This window comes from Alosa sapidissima, chromosome 8 (genome assembly GCF_018492685.1).
Source record: "Alosa sapidissima isolate fAloSap1 chromosome 8, fAloSap1.pri, whole genome shotgun sequence".
NCBI lineage: Eukaryota > Metazoa > Chordata > Actinopteri > Clupeiformes > Clupeidae > Alosa > Alosa sapidissima.
Window position 1 is genome coordinate 16800211 of NC_055964.1, and position 25520 is coordinate 16825730.

Consider the following 25520-nt stretch of genomic DNA (forward strand, 5'->3'; position numbering starts at 1 on the left):
TTTGCATATCTACCGTCTGTACCGTCTGTGTGTAGAAGCCGTCAGCCTTTGAGGGCCATGAGAAGGGACATGAATAGAGTATGTCCTTATTGAAGAGGGATATCATTTGTGTCTGTCATCAAAAAAAAAAAAACAATTATTCAGAGGCTAAAAAAAAAATGGTACTTTGGGTAACAATGTTTATAGCACCCGAAACGCCTAGGGGTTAAAAAGTGACCACGTCCAGACGGGGAGCGCTGGGAGTCCAGGTGGCTAATGCCCGGGAGCAGAGTGTCCAAGCAGCCCTCCTCCTCCCCTTCCTCCTCCTCCTCGATGAGCGCCTTCGTCTCACCAGACGCCTCCAGCTCGCCGTCGGCTGCCCAGGCACAATGCACATGTGGTGGCTGTGTAAGTGCATCACTTCCAGTTCACTTCACCCACCCCTCTCTACACTCCACACCCCACTTAAACAGCCTGGACTCAAAGAAACCACAGGAGCTTGCTTGATACAGCAAAGCGATGGTGTATCCAGGACAACCAAGTTTGTGGGGTGTTTGTTTATTTTGTGTGTGCAGGGATATTGTCAAGAGTATGTGTGTGTGTGTGTGTGTGTGTGTATGTGTGTGCAAGCAAGTTGACCACTCAGCATGAACTGCCCTATGAACCAGATTTACACTCTGAGAGGTGGATGTACTGGCCTGAAGAGAGAGAGAAAAGAGAGAAAGAAAGAAAGAAAGAAAGAGAGAGAGAGAGAGAGAGAGAGAGGTCAGAACAGTGCAGCAAAGCTCTGACCTCTTTCTGGAAAAAAGCCCATGAGTGAGAGAGTTCAACGCTACACAGTCTGTATGTGTACACACACACACACACAAACGCATTCCTATACGTTTAAGTATATGTGTGTGTATGCATGCACATGTGGAGAGGTATGCATATTAATGTGCATCCACAAGAGCGTGCTTGTGCATGCATTTATGGGACTCATCATCATCCCTGCAGAGGGAAAAATAAGGAAGCTCATGGGATGGGGGAGCCACAAAGGGTTCCGGCCATTGAGTCAACACCAACAAAATGTCAACCATCTGACTCAATGGAACTGGAGAAATTCGTCCAACCGCACTCCCTAGGGTCCTGTGGGACACTGGAAGGCCAACAGGCCAGCAAAAGCATGAAACGTGCATCAACCGCTCCCTCAGCCTCTTCGTGCTACTTGCTTTTTCAAGGGGCCCTTTAGGCATGTTGGTTGTGTATTCAAATAACCCCTCTCAGATGTCAGGGCGCTTAATGGCACGGAGTAATCTACTTACGTCTGCGTCGGACGGCACGCTTAATTCCTCATGCCTGGCATACTACAGCTTAAAGAACACACACAGAGTCAGTGAGTAAACACTGTGCGGGCATGTTCAGGTCAACAGCAATATCTTAGCCGCAACAGACCCATTGTCTGCGCATGGTTTAACATCAAAGTTTCCGATTAAGGTTGCGCGTGGCCTGCAATTATGTAAATAGCCAAATGCAGAGCGACGGCACGGTCCTGACCGAGGGTTGCGTCATTTTTCCATAAAATCTAGGCGGTCAAATTCGACCCACAAATAGGGTCTGTGGTTAAAAGGGTGGGGCATGGGCAGGGAGATCAATGCTTTTCTTCTATTTATATCTGAAAAAGAGGGAAGGGCGAACCGAAATATCTATGGCTGTAGAGCAGATTCAGTGAACGTCCGTCAGAGGCTTTGGTGACCAGCCTGTGCTTTGATCACCAGCTAGCTAAAGAGTAATGGGTTGGTGTGCCATGTTTGTGCATGTATTTTAGCATACAGTGAAGGACCAGAGGACAGCATGTGCAGCTCTTGACTGACTATAATTAGCTCTTTGCAGTAACCCGATTAATCTCCCTATCCTGCTCGCTCATGCACACACGCACAGAGATGCACAGCACACACATGTGTAAGCAAACACGCTCGCACACACAAATACACATACCTCAAAACATGGATGCCTGAATTTCTTTACACTCTGAAATGAGCGAGCTGTCAAGTGTGCTCAACGAGGCTTTGCTCATCCTACCTGAGCCATGTCAGCATTCAGAAAGCCTGCTTTACAAGTACACACACACGGATACTACACAAACAAACAAACACACACACACACAAAGTATACAAACATGGATAAAACAGAAACACAGACACAAACACACATGGATAATACACAAACACACACACACACACACACACACACCAGTTACTCATAAGACCATGACAAGCTCATGGTGTAGAGTCAAGCTCTTCACGGTAGTAGCTCACCTGTCTGACAGGAAAAAAGGGGAGCACTGAAGGAATGCCAGTCAAATTAAAACTAAATTAAAATTGCATGCGGGAGTTGAGACTGAAACGCTGGAGCCATCGCACTAGAAAAGCTGGCTTTGGCACTCTCCAGGGAGACTCCTTTGGGTATCGTTTTGATTACTGAGACTTCTCTCTTCCATCTCTTAATGTGCAACAGATGATACACCCAAAAACATCACCCAGCTTTTTTTCCCTCTCACAGATCTTTCTAGAATTTTCTTATGCAATAAATAGGAAATCAAAGACACAGAAAGATACACTAATGATCATTTCTCAGTCGCCTTAGTAACCGCAGAGACGTGATGCAATCTCACTTGCCGCAGATGAGATGGGATGGGATGGGGTAGGGATGTGGGGTGCAGAGGGGAGGGGGGCGGTAGTGGAAGGGTTGTCTTGTGATCTCTTACAGGAAAAGGTTTCTAATGAAGAGCCTCACTGGGACACTTTGGAATTTATGTACATGTTCACATATGCTAAAGGTTCAAAATACCCTTTTTGAAAGTGTTTAAGGCAACGACTACTGAAACTGGCCTAAACTTCTTGATATGCAGCCATTAAAAGCCTACGGGAAAGTGATGCTAGTGTCACAGAGTCTTACTGAGCAGATGCAACACATACTGTATGTGATCAAAAACCAAAAATCTGGAAACGGAAAGCTTGAAAAATAAAATCTGGCAACGATGTCAGAGCTCTCACTTGCAATGATGAGAGATGTTCTTTGTCCCCTTTTTTGCTGCAGCTCGGTTGAAATCCATTTAATACAAATGACAAGTATTTAACACATTTAATCCATAACAAAGTATCACCAATTAACAATTAACTACAGATAGAATGTCATTACAACAACACAAAGGGGGGGGGGGGCAAAAGCAGGTTGAATGGGAAGTGCCTTGTAATTAGTCCCCGTGCCCCAGCAGCATTAGCAGATGGGGGTGAGCTTATCTTGGTGCAGCGTAATAAGCACTAATGGTTGCCTGCACTCAGTGTGATGAAGGCTGAGGGGCCAGGGGGGTCAGCCAGCAGGCGGCCAGGCCGGTCAGGGAGGCTTGGGGAAGGGAGGGGTGGGGTGTGGGGGTGGGGTGTGGAGGGTGGCGGGGAGGGCATGGCTGAGGAGTGGACACAGTCTGAGAGAAATGGAAAGTACAGAGCGAGCCAGGTCAAAAGGTCAGCGTCACTGCCACTGCCGGCGGCTGCCCACCTCCAGCATTGGCTGGGCTGGACCGCAGGACTGCCGCATCATGGTTCACGTGTAGGAGGGAGAAGGTTTAGCCAGGTGATTGGCTAAAAATGTTGGCAAAAAAAAAAGAGGTGAGCCAGCTCTGTGACACACACACACACATGCACGCACATAGCCACACGCAAACACACACACACACACACACACACACAGAAATACTAGAGGAACCAAGGATTTGTTTGACTCTAGTGGTATTGAAAGAATGCAAAGCTTCACTGTTCAATGCATGTTTTGAGTAAAAACAAAACCTGAAACACACACACACACACACACACACACACACACACACAAAAGTACATAAAAAAACATACATATAAAACACACTTCAAACGCTCATACACCAGCCTGTATTTTTGGTCACACTGTGGACACGGAAGTATCATTTCGCTTTTGTACAGTAATACCCACGTGCTCTGCCAACCTAAATACCCAGCAGCGAGGTAAGAAGATTGAAACCTCCAGCGCCTCAGATACAGTCATCTGACTCTTAATCCAGCCCTTGTGTTCAAGGGAGGAGGGGAAGGTCATGCATTCTAGGTTACATCCCCACAGAACAATAAGGCAGAGGCGGAACAGAATCCCCTGAAGCCAGCGGCCATGTTCCAGCACACCGACAGGAGAAAAATGAAGACAACACAGCGCAGCACAGCACAGCAACCGTATGGCACAGCATGGAAACGAGCCTGTGCTCCTCAACGGCTGACTCCATGGTTACAAATAAAATATATGATGTGAAGTAGCACAAATGTCATTTGTGACAGTGTGTTATGTTTGAGTAATACACAGTTGGAGTGCATTAAAGGTGCTTGACTGGATGGAATGAACACTCGTCTAAACCACCCATTGCTATGCTCATATTGTTACATAACTGCAATTTATAGCCCATCAACCATTTTTATATTACCAGGCTGGCACTCTACATAAAGCATTTTGCTGTGTGTGTCAAGCTTTTCATATAGGAGCTCCATTACAGCAATCCACCATGGGGCAGTCAGCTCCCAATGCTTTGATCTGGCTTGTACAGAATCGTAATCGCCCTGCACTATGCATAGGGAGGAAAAATATGATGGCAGCAGCTCTTGCTATGCACAAAATGTATTTCACATACTGATTTATAGGCTGTATGGTCTCCCTGGTTATGTTGCTAACTGCATTCACAGCTTCTCCAATCGGGGGTGTGGGGTGGGGTGGGGGGGGCATAATTATCGATTCCATAAATCAGTGAGGGATGAGTGGAGCTGATGGGTTTCCTCCTGGGATTGCACATCGCTTAGCACATGACAGCACTTTTTAGTTTTAAAAAGACTTCCCACTGTAGCACACTGAAATTTACTTTATGATGACAAACACCATTACCTTCTCATGGAACTGTTCATGGGCGCTACTGATGTCTGACAGTGACATATGTGGAGCCTGGTAAAGCAGCAGAATGACATGTTATGAAATCAACCAGGCGCCACGAAACGCACTGCAGCCTGTATTAGGAATGGACAACAGCAATAAAGCACGCCGCTTCAAAATGAAACGCCTCGCTCTGTATGAACGTGTATTAAAGCAATTCATCTTTCTCTGAAAGACTGCGGCTGGTGGTTTTTTTTTCCTTTTCTTTTTTTGTGAATAGAAGAAACATAAGGGATCAAAATGAAAGACTTGCAGGATGGGGGGCATGGGGGGGGGTTGTCTCTTTAATCTGCCTACATCTTGCTGACTGGACCAGCTGTTGGAAATGTTGCCGAGCGCCTCAGAGGCCAGGGGCTGATGCCCAAAAGCCCAGATTGGGCTGGAGAGACTAGAGGAATTGAGTGTGGAGCAGGGGAGACAGTTGTGTCCATTATGGAAAATGAGCTCCGGACTAGGATCCCGATACTCCGGGTTTTCCGTAGCAGCCTCTTCCAGTGCGCGCTGTTCATTATCTCACCACAGAAGAGTGCAAGGCCACTTCCCAAGGTAATCCCCCCTCGCAGATCCTATAATGTCTTAGGTCCATCAGACAAAAGAGGTTCAAACAAATCTGACCTCCATGCAAATCTGACCTCCAGTAGGCTTTGGCTATCCTTTTTTGGTGCTGCTTTCAGACAGATTCATTATTATAAAACCAACAACAACTGTTGTTAAGGAGTCACTGAACGCGATGACACTGTGCCCTGTGTTTGATCTCCAGTGATAAGCTGTTATGTCCATAGTGGATGAGCCGGCAAGACTTTCTCCCTCTCATACAGATTTAATGATCTGTTTTTAGTGTCTGTGATGATCTGAACAGATGCCCTGGAGTTTCTATGCATTCGTCATTCCTAACCATCCGGCTCATGAGATACTTAAAGTGGTGGCCCGGTCTGAGGATGACATATGAAGAGCATTAGCAGAGGCACAAACATGAATTTAGTTGGAGCGCTTTCTGGCCCGACCCGACGAATGTTTCTCAGGAAACTGCCTCCATTTCAAAAAAAAGGAGAGGAGATTGAAATGGAGAGGATGTACTACACAGGACCTCCTCCTCACATGTATTGAAGGGTATGTTTAAATTCTGAACAGGGATGATTCCCCCTTTGAGAGGCTGTGCACATGAAGACCATCAATTGCTTTGTTCGAGGTGAGACCCCCTCTAACTCTCAAAGGAGTGGGAGGCACGTCCGTGTACTGTACATGAACCCTAACGCTGTGAGAACTCTCAAGAACTTGACCCCTTCTGACAGATGAGAACAAAAATAAGTGTAAAAAAAACAAAAACAACAAGCAATACCTTTCACCTTGTAGAAGTTGTAAAGAAAAATGTGAGAACACACATGTAAATGAATAGAGTACTCTTTAAAATGTGAAAAAAAAAAGAGTTACCCCTTTCTCTCTCACTCACTCTTGAACCTCATGGTACAGCGGAATTTTTTGGCATCTGTTCTGTCTGCAGTGTAACCGCCATCATTCCAACAGAAGTAATTGAGGTCGCTCAACTTGTCATGGTGCCTAATTGTTTCCTGATCCATTTCCTGCATATCAAACAGCGCTGACACAAGAACATCTATGGGAGAAGCCGGTTGACAGTAATGCAAGGGAGAAAAATGTTCATGTTTGTGGTGAAACCGGGCAAGAGAGGGCAAGAGACTGGCTCCAATTATTATCGCCGCACTGGGGGCCTGTGAAGCTAATGCGGTTCCCGAGGTCAAACGATTCAGCAGTGCGACGGGAATTCCATCTGACTTAGGGGGACTTTCAGAAAGGTCAAAAGATTCCAATGGAAAAAAATGGCATGATAAATGTTGGGAATGAGACCAATTAGTTGTCTGATGGAGAGAGAGACCGACAGTTTAATCAAACGTTGCATCTCTTATCAATTCATTTCCTTTGGTTTATTCTTTTAAAATAACAAAATACAAATGCCTTCATAACATAACTGAAGCAGTGAATGCATTCAAAAAATCATTGCATGGTCTGTGAACTTTTCAATTGCAAATAAATATTATATATGTTTTGAATATTCTATCAATCAATCAATCAATCAATCAATCAATCTTTTAAATACAGCATCAACTCTATCACAACATGTTGTTCAACATGCATGTAGAACCTCACCAGCAAGCAGAATACACTTACAGGCTTCAACACATCTTAGGCTTTCATGTCAGTGTTGAAAAGACAACTCCCTCCAGATGTCTGATATCAAACCACAGCACGTGGAGGATGAAACTCCAATCTGAGCAAAGCGTTTGATGATCAGAGATCATTAGCAAACCTCAGAAACAAACGAGCGACACAAACGGGCCTAGCCAGGCTGCCCTTGAAACCGAGAATAAGCTCCATCTGAAGCCAACACAGGTGCACGTTTCAGATAAAGAGGATGTGCTACTTCCTCCAACAATCTACATCTCATTTGGAGCGTACCATATCAAACTGAGTCACTTGGAGCGTACCAAATTAGTCAGGCGGTCTACTTCCCGTCATTCTTGCAGGCAGTGCAGGATTCGCTGACTGCTGGAGCGTGTTAGAATGGAGATCCACAGTGGTGCAACTTCAAGGTAGCACCTCACACCATGGGTTATGATCACGACACAGAGAGAGAGAGAGAGAGAGAGAGAGAGAGAGAGAGAGAGAGAGAGAGAGAGAGAGAGAGAGAGAGAGAGAGAGAGAGAGAGAGAGAGAGAAAGCTCCAGGCTGTCCATTTCCCACAGGACTGCAAACCCCACTATTTCATTAGAGGCAGGGTCACCCTTGCACACACACACTGACAAAGCTTCGCCATGCGTGTCCTATTTGTCCAGTGTGATGACATTCCTGTCCCATTTCTCAGACATGGTCCATTCATGAAATGATGACACCACTGGAATAAACTGGTATGACTCACTGTAGTGAGGCTCTTTTTTCGGTGTGTGTGTGTGTGTGTGAGAGAAAGAGAGACTCATACTTGCAAACTACTGTGTAAAACATTTATATGGCAAACACGTTTCGGGAGGCATGTACAAGCTTTTGATATGTGACCTACAATAGCATAAGAGTGCATGCACTGAGCAGGCATTAGATGAGTTATAGGGTGTAGTATGGCTTCTCCATCACTGGTCAGGTGGCTTCCTCTATAAAGGACTGCCCTTGAATTTCGAACCGTGCAGTCCCTCCTCAGCCACCTCCCCCACCCTTCACCCATCTTCCAAAGCCCTCAAAGAGCTGTCACCCCAACCCACCACACCCCCACCATTCACTCTCTCCGAATGATGAAATGCATCCCTGCTCTCATGACACCACCCCCACCTCTCTCTCTCTCTCTCATCTCTTCCTTCTTTACTCCCTCCCCCCATGGTGGCAATATCAGGGGGTATCCTGCTGGGGCTGCTGCTGCTGCTGCTGCTTCAGTGATCTTCTAAGTGTTGGGGCTTTCTATCCAGTGTGGCAGGCTACGCTCTCCAGCCAAGACCTCTGAATAACACACCGCTGGCTGGCTCGGAAAACAACTCACGTTACTCCTACCTGCTGTTGGAGGAGGACGGTTTTTAATCAACACCATTTGTTCAGATGGAGAGTCCGAGAGATGCGCAGATGAAATCTGCCATGGATCAATACTACACTACACAGGCCATGTTTCTAGTTCTAGCCCATTTTATTTTTTTATTTTTATCACCAACTTTTTTTTCTTCCTCTTCTTTCTCTAGCACTCACTCTTCCATCTGTCACACGGCCCTCTTGCTCTTCCTCTCTCTGCAGCACGGTGTCCAAGAGGGCTGTTCTGGTGGAGTGCAACACATTGTTTCCCGATTAGGAGGCACTCAGGACTCTATGGACACATCGTGTTTTTTTCCCATTAGTTAATTAGCTTGCAAGGGGGCGAGCGACCGAATGAGCGAGCGAGAGAGAGTGGGAGAGAGAGGGAGAGAGAGAGAGAGAGAGAGAGAGAGAGAGAGAGAGAGAGAGAGAGAGAGAGAGAGAGAGAGAGAGAGAGAGAGAGAGAGAGTGAGAGTGAGAGAGAGAGAGAGAGAGAGTGTGTAGTAGGACCTGGTCCATACTGCAATTACCACTCTAACTGATGACTGTGGGACGGGGCCAATGATGGCTCGCACCAAAAGCGGGCTGAATTATACCCACACGATTCGTGCAATTAGGAGGCCATTTGAGGAGGACAGTAGCCATAACTCAAGAGTGTGCTTCATCAGAGCTCTCGCTTTCACGAGGGAAATAAAACGCTCCCTAGCCAATCCGTAAGCCCTTATCAGTCAGCGTGACAGCAGGAGGCGGAGCAATAAAGCCATCGCTTGACTGACAGGTAGAATAACAATATAATGGGGAGAGGGAGTCTTGTCAAAACCATTTAAATTTAAACCATTTTAATCCAGACCATAACAGCAATGAAAATGTTGTTTGGATAACTGCTACCTGAAAGCCATGGGATTTCCAAAGGAAGGATATTCACAGTGATGTCCCTGAATTACATGAAGCCATGGTAAAGCAGAGTAGCATTTCCGCCACTGAATCTATCCCACTATCACATCTCCAGATTATGCCACAGTTACAATGCAGCTGAATGGTATAAAGCCGGACCATTCTACTTTTTATGCTAACATTAGCTGGTACCATTAAGTCTGCTGCTAATAGACAGTATCCAGAATGTTGTTAAAGAACAGGGCACAAATGTCTTCCTGCCATGCTTGGTATACTGTAAATATTATATCAGTAAACATTAGGGGTTTCATCAACTTATCAACAATTAAAATTACTAGTCAGTACTGTAAGCAGCAGTTAACTAGTCATGCATGGACAAAATTATTAAAGGCTAAACAGGCTAGGCTTTCTTATGTATGGAAGTACTTCAGCGAAAATGAGACCACAGTGGTGACTGGTAAGTGAGCTGTACTAATGTACAACAACACGTCTGCTATGGACCATTTAAAGATGAAACACCCGATTGCCAACAGCTAGCACCAGCAATGTTAGCACCTTGCACTTTACTAGTACATAATTAATGACTACGAGTATCAACAACTATTTTTGGAAAATTTAGCTTGAAGTTACCAAGATAGGTATTGACCTTGAGTTGGGGCAGATCAGGCATGATCTGATCTGACATTTCACTGTAACCGTTCACAGAATCCAGGCCATACATATTCATGTGCGAAGTCCAGGTAGAATATTTTGCTCAGTAAATGCTGCAGATATTCTGCGACTAGACATAAAACAGCTTAAAGGGATGTCTCCTGGGTGAAGACTGGGTTTTGCCATCCAGATGCCTCTGCAAAGCTACCGCTGATGGAATGCCAACGTGTGCATCTGCAAATGAGTGTGAGTCTGTGTGTGTCTATGTGTGTGTGTGTACACAAGTGTGTATACGAGTTCATGTGTGAGTGTGTGCACGCTGTGGGCGCTGGCACAGCAGATCTGATTTCATGGCTCTCTCTCCATTCTGTCTCCCTCCCTCCCTCACTACTCACCACACACACACACACACACACTGAAACTGGCTATCTGCTTTCGGCTGTGTGTGCACACCACGCATGAGGCACGCTCTAATAAACCTCTCTCACATTCTCCAGGTTTGGGCCGCGTGGCAAAAAAAAAAGCTGAGAAAAAATAAACATATGAAAAAGAGCACTCGGAGAGCACGGGCCTCCACCAAGGCCAAATGTCATACTGTATGCTGTGTCACGAAACATGAAGACTAAAAAAAAAAGTGGACGAAAGTGAAACTAAATTTGTGGAACGGCCCAGTAATTCGTATCTTGTTTTCGTATTTAATGGGTTCGTTCTTAGACCATGCTTGTCATTGTTTTTACATATTCATGCTTACTTAGACAGACAGACATGCAGGGAGGCAGGCAGGTAGACAGACAGACAGACAAATTACTTTGGAAACATAAGATCCTTTGTAGAGGTAAAAAATATAATAAAAGATAGTAGTCTCCATTTGTGTGCGAGAAAGCAGATGTGACGGCTCGTTCGCTCACGCTCACCTCATCCAGCCTCAGCTAATCAAGGCCCCTGCCTTTCACACCCAAGACTGTGGGGAGAGAACGAGAGACTGGAGAGCCTTGGCCTGGTCCGCCACGGAAGCCTCACTCACATAAAGGAGCATTGATGAGAGAGCTGGCACATCCACTGCCGCATTCTGCAGCAGACAGAACCGCTCTTTTATTCCATGCCAGCGTTTAAGTGGAGAGAAAGGAGAGAATGAGGAGAAGAGAGGGAGGGAGGGAGAGAAAGAGAGAAAGATAGAAAGAATGTTTTGCCACCTCAAGTGACAGTCTTTTTATGAACTGATGCTGCCTGACCTCCGCACAAAACATTTGTCTTTCTTTCCTTTGTACACTATCACACCATCAGGGTGTGCCGGCCTGACACGTTGAACACACAACGTCGTTAATGGCCTGAGCTCAATGCCAGTGACACTTGAGCCCTCTTTTCCTAAAAAGGAAGTAACAGCTTGTTCAGGGCTCGAGAACGGCCTCTGTGGAGTCCGACTGAGAGAAATGTCAACTAATATAAGGATGCCACTAGATTTCCTGTTCATTCCTCGGAGGCATCACTCGGAAATGGCCAGCTTTCCCATTATTTTTCCAAGAATCCAATTGAACATCAGAGAAAATACATCTCAGATACTTGGATAATTGTTTTTTTTTTTTTTTTACTCCAGGATGTGCCAGTATAGCAAAAGTCTGACCACCTGCTCCCCATACCTGTTCTAGCAAAAAGCAGATAAAACAAGCAAAACGAGGGAATAGACTCATAATGTCCAGCATTTGTCTCCTAATAGTGCTGCTTCTCTGAGAACATGGACCTTTGGGCTTTTTTCCCCATTCCTCAACAATAAAAGAAGCTTCCCATACTAATTACTGTGGCCTTCACATAGGAGACTGAGAACAGGAGCGTGAACCGGCATCCAAAATAGGCTCGAAACAGGAACAAGAGCTACCTCATGGGTAAATCTGTAGTTTCTATGGTTCTGTGTCTATACAGATAAGGGGTTTCGGATCAGGACCTTCGCGTGTAATGAGTAGATCATTAGGACTCTACCGCATCAGTTGCTTATCTGTTTATCTTCAGCCAAAAGGCTGCTTAATGTACTTCAACGCAAGCACGCTGGGTTGGTGATTTCAGGAGCAAGTGCCACAGTTCGACCCCTCACATGAGAAGCCGACTTATGGGCGGCTTAAACGCGATGTGATCCACTGCGAGGCAAGCCGTTCAATTAATTCGCTTTTTAATTCTTTTATTTGCCACGGCTTACGTGTACAGTGGCCTATTATTTTCCTGCAACTTGCAGGGGTTTTCTTTGGTGATTGCATAATGGGGAACGCAGACGCTCACTGACTACTCCTGGTCTAAAGCTCATTATTATTTCTTTTCTGAGTGCGTTTTGAAGAGCCAGCTTTTGAAATGCATTCAAAAACACAGTCTTCTGAGCTCTACTAATCCCCTGCTATTCCGGAATGGGAAGACCCGACTCGAAGAGAGCACGACTATGCAAAACAGTCAGGAGCTTTCTGCATACATCTAATTAAAAGAACTTTTCAAAAGCCAATTTATCTCTGAACAATAGCATCAAATACAGCGGAGAAAACAACTAAAAGTAATTCAATTTAAATCGTTCTGGTGGAAAGGGAGATGAGGTGTTTGGCCATGTTGCTGGGTCATGGTTCCTAATTAGAGAAAGAGAAAAGCCAGTGGTAGCCCAGAGACAGCCTTGACTTACCTCCATGAAAACACATATATACAAACACACACACAAACTCACACGACATTTTTTAAGTGGATCCTCCTGACGCAGCTGTTTTTGTTACTGTTACTGAAGAAACAAATAGCTCCTCTGAAAGAGCTAAAGCTGAGGCTGTCCTTAGTATAGGCAGAACAGAGGATCAAGCTCCTCTCCCTAGAGGCCCAGGGCCATGCTCTCCCTCGACTGTGGAGAGGGTTCATTAGGACAGCACTTTCCCACAGCAACCCCCCCCCCCCCCCATACCCCTCCAGTCTCCACTGCCTCAGCAGCACACCACACACGGGGGGGAGGCCAGGCAACACAAAATGTATGGAGCTCGGTGCTGTGGCACCAGCTTCTCTTTCGCTGCACGGGCAGCCCCAGGGCTAAACCATTAGCGCTGAACAAACAGCACCGTATGGTGCTTTTCCTGAGACACCCCAAATCAAGGATCAATGGATTCTGCCATCAAAACAAACAAACTGAGCCATCCTAGAAAATAACTATAACAACAAACACAGCCTGTCCATGACATGACACTTTGTCTGTTCAGAACACCTAACTAACTAACGAGCAGCTATAGTTTCCTATGCTTTCCTACATTTAAACTGGCATACCAACGCAAACAACAATTTAAACAGGATGGAGTTTGTTTCTGGGATGTCCATTGATGGCGTCACATCAGCCTTACTGCGACGACATCAGATATGGCACCAGCACGGGAGCCCTTCCTTTGACAATGGCGAGGCTCGTTCCCTGCACGGTCGCGACATGCGTTCATACACAAAAACCGCATGTCAAAATAAAGGCGATCAAACAGACGCCAGTGAGAAAAGGCTGCCAGTGGCACTGCGTTACACAAAGTTTGCATCATCCTGCTTTTAGATATCCGGCAGAAAATAAGGGCATGCCAGGAACAACCAAAATAGCAGCATGATGCACAACAATTTCAGGGGTGGAGTCGACGCTAAAGAGACTCAAAATAAACAAACATTCAAAGAGCTCCCCCTATTGCAGAGGACAATGCAAAAAAGCCAAAGAGTTCTGGCGACGAGCCAGCAAAAAATGCAAACAACCGCACTAAACTTTGGCTCATTCAGACAATAACAAATTGCTTTTCTTCAATGCCATCATTTGCTTGCCAGGCTGAACGCTCGGGTAGACGCCGAGCTGTTGTTGGCAGGAGGCAGATGAGCAGTAGAAGTGAGAGCTTAATTCCTGAACTTGCCATCAGGGCAGACTGCAGGATCCCCTGATGGCAACCATGCAGGTGGGGAGGATGTGGTCTGCAGCTTCATTCGTCAGCCAGTCACACACACACACACACACACACACACACACACACACACACACACAGCTGTGTTTACCATCAGAGGGTGGCCCAGTGATTACAATTAAGCAGCTCTTATCCCTCCACATAATCAAGTCTGGGCGTGGAGCGTCAGGGGGGGTAATCCCCAATAGTGTGCACTCTACCTATCCATCAGGATGGCCACTCGAGGGAGACACGAGGAATGGGTTTCTCCGCCTTGGCGTCGACGAATGCACCCGCAAGCTTGGGCACAGGGAGGATGAATTACATGGAATAATCACAGATTGTTACCTATGAGATCAGACGAGCTAACTCCCCCACCCCCCCACCCCACCCTCCCTCAATGCAGACAGCTCAAAGCCAAAACAGGGGCAGGGATGTCCAAAAAGAGAGGATTAGTAGATGCTCAGATCCAAGGTGTGTGTGTGTGTGTGTGTGTGTGGGGGGGGGGGGTAACACAGACACAACAGATTCCCTTGAGATGGGGGGATATTTGTGAGCGTGCCTTATCTCTGCAGCCGCTGCTACTACTACTCTTTACTGGGTCTTTCTTTATCTCCCTCTTCCTGCCAGGGGCTGGAATGAAGAAAGGGACAAGGAAATGGAGGGGGATATGGGGGGGGGGGGGGGGGGGGTGAAAACATCGATAATCCATCCTTCCTGAAATGCTGTGCAGATAATGGAAACGGGCTACGTTGAAATATAGTGCACATTGGGTGGCAACGGCGATGACGCATCAGTCATGTCCGCCAAAACTTTATTCCTGCGATCTACCGACTAATCCTCTCAGAGAAGAATAGATTACTTCAGCAACAACAACAACAACAACATCAACAACACATTCCTCACACATGCATGTACAGCACTCAATACACAAACATTATGATCAAATTAACATTGAACATACACAATCAAACTAACACACTCACAAAATCCCCATCAATTTAAAATAACTTTTTTTCAGCAGAATAAGAAGATGGAGTTCATAGTGTTTAGAATTCTATTATGGGCTGTGGTTGGCAAGGCTGCCTGTAGGGAGAGAAGGCACCGAGCATACAGTGCCCCTGATTGTCTCATGCTTTTAGCTGCTGTCATTCCGAGGTAAGGGTCGGAGGGATCAAACGAGAAAATGTCGGAGGGAGGGATATTTCTTTATTTGGCCCATTTTTTCCCCCTCCTTTGAAAAAAAAGCAAAGGGATTTGGGCTTTTAATTGCGCTGCCTTTATGCCGAGAGAGCATCCCGTTTGGCTTGCATCGGGGGAGACAAAAGCGAACAGATTAACCTCCAGTCAGATGTCACAGCGCACTGGCAGGCTGTTGTTTTAATAACGGTGCCAGGGTACTGTGGAGAAGGGAGAGGCGATGCTGCAAAATCTTGTTTTAAGAAAAATCACTACTTTGGCAGTCATTTCAGGTCAGCCTGTGGAAAAACACTGAGAAGAATGAGCTCAAGCCTAGTGAGAGAGAATGCGCTGCTCATACCAACAGTGAAATATTGCGAAAGGCACTGGCACTGAAAAATTGGGACAAAAAGCAAGCAATGCCCCCAGATGCTGTTGCGGTTCTGACACAAGGGACTCAAAATGCAAGGCTACAGTATATGTTTAGCTGGGGCTATTGTATTTGAAGACCGAACTAGGCAATACAGTATATGCTATGGCTGTGTTTTGGCAAGATTCTGGCGATAAGATAGGCAGATTTATGAAAACTGTCATTGTTTAAAGACACACACTATCTGCATAAAATGTAAGTAAAAATGTTTATTACTAATAATTATATTATTTAACATAGATTACAACGCTACTATTGAGTGGCCAGATTTAAGCAAAACACAAATTACACAACATAATACTGCAATATTCACATTGTCCTACACCCCCTAATTTGTGCTATACAATTGTTTATCCTTTATCATGGACTGCGTTTACATGAACTTCAGTATCCTGGTTATGAGGCTTATCCCTATTTTGATCATATTCAGGATATGGTGTTTACATGAACACAGAGAAACCGGGTTATTAATAACCCTCTATACATGATGAATATTAGTATCCCGGTTGGCAACAATATAGTTCTAATAGCACACCTTATCCCGGTTCATAATGCAATTGCAAGTTTGCATTAGAAACCGGGATAAGGTGTATACATGGAGCAGTATCCTGGTTTCTTTCGTAGTACTCCACCTAGCATAGGGTTTTTCAAAACCGGGATAAGGACTTATCCGGGGTTCTGAAATCGAGATATAATGTTTACATGCGCAAATACAAAACCGGGATACTTCAAAATCCTGATCATAATCGGGATACTGATGTGCATGTAAATGTAATCAATGTATATGTTTCTCACAGTTGGTTATGGAATGGCATTTAATAAAGGACAACTGAAGGACCTTCCCAAAATGCATGCCTTCCCCAATCATTCCCAAAATTTGCCCAGATTTATTTTTCCTAAGCCATGCTTCTGTGGATGGATGGATAATCCGTGAATTTCTTAAATATAATCACATTTGAGCAGATCATGGGCGCCTCGTGGCAGCAGAGACTCGGAGAGCAGAGCATATGCATTATGCTGATCCCTAAGCTCATCCAACCTCTTTTTTCAAGTCAAAACCAATCTATGGGGTCCTCAGAGGGGGGTTCAGCTCCTTGGGAGTCACAGACCTCTGTTGATGAGCAGGGTGAAGGGGTATAGGAGTGTATGTACCCATGCATGTGTGTGTGTGTGTGTGTGTGTGTGTACAGATTTTGATGATGTGCATGTATTTTTACAAACAAATCCACACACTGATTTTTTAATACCACCATTATTATACTTCATTAAGTACCTAAAGAACCCAAAGGATAGACCTTGAAAACCTAATGAATACACCACACAATTAATTTCTATGTAATAATAATTAGGGCTGTCAATCGATAAAAAAATTAATCTAATTAATTACATACTCTGTGATTAATTAATCTAAATTAATCGCATATATAATTTTTGCTGTGAAAGTATTTTAAATATTTAAATTCAAATGAATCATTGAATAATCAGCATTAGTGACATTAAAGTTCAAAAACTCTTTTATTATTATTTTCATTGTTCAAATAATTGCCATAATAATCTATGATATGACCTAATATGCTGAGGAAATAAATTCAAAAGTGCTTCGGGAAGAAGTTTTTTTTCACATACAAGGCATTTCAGGCCACAGATATAACCTAGGGGACACAATGAACACTCCCCTCAATGTCAACACTTATTTCTTTGCATTGATGTGTGACTATAGAGTTGATGAACTCCGGTGATATGCAAATTCCTTGCTGCAGACATTGCAGAGGACTTTATTTTCAACACTTTATTTTTATCAACACCATCAGGCCGTTTTTAAAAGTAAATGTTCCAATCAATGATCCAGGCAGCACATTTTCTTCTCTCTCCTTCATTTTACAGTCTAATTTTTACTGACTAGAACGGCTCGGGGTCAAAGGTCATACGGAATCGATTAATCTGCACTAATTTTTTTAATCAGTTATTTTTTCTCAAATTAATTAATCGAAATGAATCAGTTATTTTGACAGCCCTAATAATAATAATACAACATTATCAAGTAGAGAAGAGACGAGGAGAGGAGAGGAAGAGCTAGATGCAGAATTAATCCCCACAGCATGCAAATGATGTCACCAGAAAATGCTCCTATACACAAAACATTTCAGAAATAGTAGCTCATTAGCACATGAAGTGATAAAAGGGAAGTCCACATTTAAAAAACAAACAATCCCCTTTACAAAACCGTCTATAAGTAAGTGATATAGTCCAATCACCAGGACCTGATACAGCCAATCATGCACTGATTACCAAGTCAATCCTTGGCTATGTCCTTCAATGCTATGTGCAGTAACTCATGAAAAATGCAAACATAAAAATATATTTTTTGTAAACAAACTAACTAAAAGGAATTCATCCAAAATAAAATTTAATATGGCACACTACTGACAGACTTCAGAGCCTCCAACAGCAAACCATGTTTTCGTTTTACGTGGCTGCCTTTAGCTTTGTTTATGGAACTGCCTGCACTTCCACACAAAGAATTCGGCTAAACCACCGTGCCATTATGTGCCAGGCCAGGCAGAGCAGGCGACGCACTGTTGAGAATTCCGGCGCATACCAAACAGGCTCGGGTCTTGGGGTGTCTGGTGCCACACGAGCAGGTGCCGTGGCCATAAAAGCTCATTCAGCCTCTGCTGCGCCACCTCTCTGCCCACACGAGCACTCTACCGAGCGCCATGCCAACTCCTCTCTGGCAGGCTCACAACCCTTAATGTCACTGATCACTCCCACTCAAACAGGCCATCACCCCACATATACAATGCACACATCATGGCTGACGGGCTGGAGAACGCTCACTCCTGGGGTGACGTGCGCAATAATGGATGATATTCCATCCCGATGCGGCACAAATGTGGGATTTAACAATACTCCTGTAATCCTAATCTGACAAGAGATCAACAAGGTGAGCCACCTGAATGGGCCCAAAATGCACTGCATTTTCCTAAATGCACACACACACACACACACAAACACAAATCGCAATCCATGTTTGTCACTGGATTATGTACACAAGTGAGGACGAGGCAAAAACAAATGGAATGCGTGTGTGGATGTTAGAGAGCTCCATTAACATATGAACTTGGAGAGCTCCATTAACATATGAACTTGGCTCTTGATGGACGTTTATGTTAGGGAGCAACATTCCCCTGAGTCTGTGCCTCACATTTCCAGGGATTCTTTGAATGCATGAAGGGGATGCAAATAGCCAACATACTGATATACTGGACTTGGACATCACAGAGAGGCCTCATATATTCCTGTGCACTGTGTATGGAAATGGTTGATCATAACCAGACAAACAGACATGATTTAATCATACTGTAGCAAAGACTGAGATTGTTTCTTTCAATAACTCACATGACTAAAATCAATTGGCCCTATTTTAGCGATCTAAAACGCATGGTCACTAGTGAATATCTTAATTAAATTTAGTGGGTTGTCCAGTCCGGGAATGGTTTTGTTATCAAACATCAAGGCGTTCCTATGTTTCTTAATCAGTCATGGGTGTGTTTTGGGCGTAACATAATTTAAACCAATGAAAATGACATCTGTCATTCCCTTTAATAGCAATAATGGAACTTCAAACAGCGCATCAGTGTTTTGATAGGCAGCAGCGCATTTGAATGAATCTGCTTGCATGCAAGACTGTCTGGAACAGGTATTCCACTAAACCATGCTTTACTAAAACCTAGCAGAGTATAGCCTATTGCTCATCTATTATTTGAACTCAATGGCAAAGTGAAACTAACTTCACTGGCGTCATAGTCAATGACAAAACAGTTATACAGTTAATTACTCTCACTATTGACTTACAATGGGTTACCATCGAAAACATAGCCTGAAAAAATCCAGACTGACTAAAAAACCTAAGGTCATTTATCCTGCAGAGGAGTTGCTGCTTACATCTTGTGACAGTGCGTCTTCAGCTGTGCTTCATATGCGTTTTTTGCTCTAGACCAGGTTTTTCTTGGTCAGTGGCATAATGATTTTTAGATTGTGCAAGATAGCGATTTTCAGATAATGCGCCAGACCCTACCCTAAATCGTTAAATGCCACACCCCTGGGCGCAAAGCTTAATGACTCGTGTGTAAAATAAGAATAAACTTTGCGTCGGGATGATAATCCACTTTGTGCCAGGTTTTGCCTCACGAAAATAGGGCCCATTATGTGAAAGAGACTGCACCTTTTCTATTAAACACATTTTGTCTGTCATCACATGCATTATACAACATGCTATAAAAACTGGAGTCTTCAGATTTTTCAGTAATCAGTCAAAGTATTACGTGGGTATTCTATGCCACCTTTGGCTATCCCAGGCTTGAGTGACAGACATTGGATACAACTGTAAGTCACCCATCCTAATCAGCAGCATTTTGGCTTAGAGATTATCCTCCTCCAATCTGTTTGTGCTCTAATAGGCCTGCGTCCAGCAAAAACGCCACACTTTAATTTATAGGCCCCGTTACTCATCATCATTAAAATACACCTACTGTATGTTCTTGTTTTCATATTAGCACATTATGTAACCCAACTGGTCAGTCATACATATATATATATATATATATATATATGTTATTCAATGGAAAATGGCTGTTTGATTCTAAATTTATCCAATCAACATTGCATGCCTTGTCAGTCATGTGACTTTGCATCTTCGAAATGGTCAGCTCAAACTCATCCAAAAATCGTTTCAATTGTTACTCTAATCAATATGCATACAAAAAGGAGCTCTCACTGTGTCTTCATCAGCCATGATCATGTTCTAGACTTCAAGTGCTGTCTCTTTCATCACAGTGTTGTCATGCACCAGATTTCAATATTGTTACTTCCTCAGAGTTTTGTCAACAACTCTTTACTTGGAATCACTGCATCAGTGGATGTCCAAATAAAGACACTTAACAGAGTCACTTACACAAGACCAAAGCCAAGTGTTCATTATAGGATGAATAGTGCTGCTTTCTTATTGTGCAGCCAATTGCCTCCTGCTCACAATGGGCCTCTGGAACAACATCATGTTACCTTGTAAACTTCAGGGGAATGTTGTTTTACACAAAATGTGTTGTATTAATGGCATCAACAAACTTAAAGGTACAGTCAGCGATTGCGCAGGAAGTCGCGTTTGTTTATGTTTTTATTTATATGTGTAATTATAATATATAGTTTCAATAATATAATTAGAATATATAGAGGCTTTTGTCCAAAACAACGTGCATTATATTTTAAGGGCCAAACAAAACACACCAGAGAGGTAGCTCACCCCAACCTTCAGTATTCTCAGAGAAACTGACAGAGTTTTGTTTTTGTTCGGGGGACAGGCTGCCCCCACTTTGTTTGTTTACAGTTTTTGGGCCCCGGCCGTGGAGCAACTGGCTGGGGCACCTGCACTGTACGTCGGCGACCCAGGTTCGATTCCCGCCCCGTGGTCCTCTCCGGATCCCATACCTGCTCTCTCTGATTCACTTCCTGTCACTCTTCACTGTCACTGTCAGGCATAAAAAGCCAAAAAAAATATATACTTAAAAACTATACGTAGGCAAATTTCACATAATGTACATTGTACATACTGTTTTGCGTCATTTGTTGCTGGCAGGTGCTGGTGCATAGAAGCTTAGTCACTTGTGTTGGGCTCATTGTCACCAACTTCAGTTTCTGCATGACATATTCACTACACTTCTCTTTCTAATACATCCCATTTCATTGCATGAAAGCTTTTGTGCATGTTCGCTTCCTTTTCATTTGCTTGCATTCACAGCTTAGCTTGTCAACCATTTGCTAATGCTCCATACAGTTAAACTAGCCTAGGCCTATTGGCGGATATAAAAACAAATATAGGCCTACTTTTTTTCATGAAAGACAAAAAATAGTTTAAATTTAACTTCAATGATTAAGGAGCATGTGTGTTTGGATCATAAGCATATGACCTGTATAAACTCTTGTTCATTCTTCATAAAATACCAACATCCCATGTAGCTGTTAAGAGTATTCAACCATTGGCCCAAGCAGTGTGAAATAACTCAAAAATAAGTGTAAAAGCTGAGACTTCCCACATAGCAAGAAGCTGGTCTGAGGGCATCTGGCATTCTGCCCATTCCCCATTTTTGGCAATTTTGACCAACATTTTTAAATATTCTGATGGTGGGTCAGAAGTGGTGGTCCAATATCTGGAAGCCTAATTTCACTATCTGGGTTTTTGCTCACAATTTGGTCCCCCTCACTTTGAACTATCTCCTGTGCCCCTGTGCAACACACTCTAAAGGAAAACACACTGCCTGTGTTTCTGTGAGGGGAAAACTGTCATTGAAGCACAAGTTGAGCCAGCAGCTTCCCAGAGCATGACCTTGTGACAGATCGCTGCAGCTATTTATATTCATTCATAGTACACTGAATATGCATGGCAGTCTTGCTGCATCTATTTTTTCATGCAGTAGTCATGTAAAGCGAATCCAACACCCCACTTGCCTCTCCAGTGATAGGGACAGATCTGTGCCTGTGTTTCATAAATCTCTCTGAGAGGAAACTTTGAGATCAAAATGCTTCCTGAAATGCACATTACAGCACATTTTCAACATTTAAAGACGATTTTACAGAAGAAAAAAACATTACAGTTTTCATCATTCAAGGAAAGACAAAAAGGAGATGTGTCATCTTTGGTATAATACTTATTTTGATTTGGTATTATACTTATTATGACATCTTCCATACAGGCCAAAAAAACTGAATTTTTAATGGAAAAACAGCTTTTTGGACAAGCTATTCCCATTCTACAAGTCGTGCTCAAACGTGCAAAACAAACCCCACAAGAATATGGTGTAAACAATCATGTAGAGGATAGTAGCAACAAATTTACAGTATGGTGAGGTAGGTACAATGATGCCCTATATCCCTGCCACTACAGTGTTGCTGTTCAGGCTTTCAGAGACTGACATACACGTAATTAGACTTTGTATAGCCTCACTATTGCACTAGCACACCATCACAAGCTAAAAATCACACAAAATCAGTAGTAGCCTAAATACAGCACTCGGCGTGCGCATCATAAAAATGATTAAAAAAAATGAATGATATTTGATGGCTGACGCATTCTCGCAAAGGCAATATTCATTGATGATTCTAGCCTGAACAACAATAACATAAACTCTCATTTATCAAAATCATTTCCTGACAGCAAGCAAATGCACGTCTTCACATTGATACGCCAATTCCCTCTATCAGTAGGCTACCAATCCAAAACCGCGCAGCAACGCGTGGCGCATTAAAAACCTACTTTCAGCATTGTAAGAGCTCAATCTACAAAACATCATCATCTTCCCTTAAGTGAACAAATGAAATGCATACAACACATTAATAATTGTAAGACTACCTTTTTCTTCACTCGCCTCAGAGTGTGGGTTGGGAGACAGCACGCGTAAGGAGAGCTGCGTAAACTTGCCAGCGGTAGGCTATCAGCGGATGGTTCTTCAGTGTTGTGGATACTTCACCTCAGTAGGGTTGATTTCTTCAGGAGGAACTGCTTTCAGGAATGCAGTATCGGTGTGTGTGTGTTATCCAAGAGAGTAGAATTAAACGGCAAGAAATATTAAGAGGTTACGCGGAATCCAGAGAAGCACCGTGCTATTGTCCGGCGAGTGAGATATTCCGTATCAAAAAAGCCATTCTGGATGGATGTCCATGCTGAAAGTGCTTTATTAGATTATTTCTCAAAAATCTGCAAGGAGACGTTACGGTCGCAGAGCAGACAAACTATCTTTACTCCGTGTTTCTTTCTTCAAGTTTGTAACGATATTTCACTCCAAGAGCTTCTGCAACTGCTGCTGGGTAGATAGGTAGGTAGCGGTGGTGGTGGTGGTGGTAGGTCAGGTGTATTAGGATCTCCAAACTGCGGACCACAAAGCAATAGCCTAGCCAATTTTCGAAATATGCGCTTACATAGTAATCCTTATCTGGGGTTGCAAAGCATTCATAACGAAATATTTTGAAGAGGTCTTCCTTTAGTTTTTTCTTCGACACGTCTCTGATCTACTCTAATTGTCGAGATCACTCACTCTCAGCGCAGTATTACAACCGCTAAAACAACACAGACAGCAAGCAAGCCTATCAGAGAGAATGCAAGTTTTATCCCGCCCCCTGTTTCGGGGCAACCTTCGAGGAACAAAATACAGTCGTTCTTGATTGGTTCGTTTTGTATTATCAATCAAGAACGTATTTATCATATCATTGGGTAAAAAGCTGTCAATAGGCTAATAAGATAAATGAAGCGCTTTGCATTGATGTATGAAAAGACAGGCTGCGAAGTTATACAGTGCATCTCCTCACTGAAAATCTATAAAGGTGAAGTATTATTACTGCTGCAAAATTGATGTCATTGATGCAGTTTGCAATGTGGAAGAAAAACTGTAAAACACATATACATGTGGCAAATAATGTATAGGGCAAATTCAGATAAAAAACAAAAACATTTTCGTAATTTTAATTTATTTGCATTCAAGTTGTGGACCAATGTTTTTTCCTCCACAAATGTTTATTTTGTAGGCCAAGTTGCCGACTTAAAGCCCTGCATGGCGAAGTAACTGTGCTGTGAAAACTGTGCTGTGAAAAATTACCAGGCATAGCAATGAAGTGTGAACTGTAAACACAGTGATTCAGTCAATTGTAATAACCTTAATTCTCATTCAGAATATATAAGTCACTGTAGTCCAATAGGCCTACTGTACAATACATGTGATTAGGCCCATCACAGAAAAACTATCGAACTTGCACTTCTATTGCTTCCATTGTGAGTGGATTTAGGAGTGGGATTTGTAAGTAAGGCGTAGCCTAATGAAACATCAATGCAAACAACAACAGAAAATAAAAAATGTATCAGAACTAAATGGGCAATTAAACCCTGCTGCTCTATGTGGTAGCTTGAATTAGTAGAGGTCCTGGGTAATATTTGTATGCACTTCATTTAGCGGAGAATATCTCAACTGTTATAGACTAATATGACCCCATTGAACAAAGTGGGAAGTGTGCCAAAATAAAATAAAATAAAATATGCAAATGAGGCAATATCTCATTAAATATGCGTACATATAAACCCTTGAAGCTACAGATTTTCTGAAGTGATCACAATGTTCACAGTGACCATAAGGTCTTAGAAGAGTGTAAGCATTCTGATTTGATATAAAGAAAAGGGCTAAAAAACAGTCAACCTATTACATACAACTAGTGACCTACATGAATTGCTTTATTAACCTAAACTTTAAAAGCTTACATTTCCTACCTGTTCTAAATATTGCTGTCATCACGCCATCACCTCCAACTTTTTTCTCCAACAAAAGTTTACTTGGCAGCCATAGTGACCTAAGGTCGTAGCAGAGCACATGGCTGTAAAGCAAGATGACTTGTGAAATCAAGAAAAGTTAGGAAATCTACTCTTTATTCTTTGTGTTGGCATGTGTCTTCTTACGTGTCATTATCATGAGTTGTAGTTTTGTGTATTTAAATAATTATAATGAATTTGTATCAGTTTTATATTTCATTTGGTGTGTATTGTAGCTAGCTAGCTGCTAGTGTTTTTGTTTTGTTTTTTTGCAAAATGGGGAAAATGTCATCCCCAGATTAGTCTCAGACAAGTTGATGAAGTTACAATGTCTTCATGTCATGAAGTTATTCCTCACAAACAGATAAGTTGGTACATACCAATTACTCATTATACCACATAACAATGTTCTGGCTCATCCGCAACTCAGGAGTGAAAAGATCAATATTACCCTTCATGATATCTGCATAGCGCTGGGAGATGAGCTCTTCCAGCACTACATGTGCTGACTGGGTGCGATACAACCAGCAAAATATCAACCAAACTTGCAGCTCTGAACACTGTCCACAAACCAGACAACTCTTTTCTGATTCTC

General features: G+C 43.2%; 1 protein-coding gene across 13 annotated transcripts in view; it reads right to left on the reverse strand.

The window, feature by feature from the left end:
* Positions 1-23692, reverse strand: part of arvcfb (ARVCF delta catenin family member b) — a 177645-nt gene extending 153953 nt beyond the window's left edge. For all 13 annotated transcript variants that reach the window (XM_042100962.1, XM_042100950.1, XM_042100949.1 and 10 more), the window contains exon 1: positions 22985-23692. The gene's annotated coding sequence lies outside the window, so the exon portion shown is untranslated. The remainder of the gene's footprint in view (positions 1-22984) is intronic.
* Between the last annotated feature and the right edge of the window lie 1828 nt (positions 23693-25520).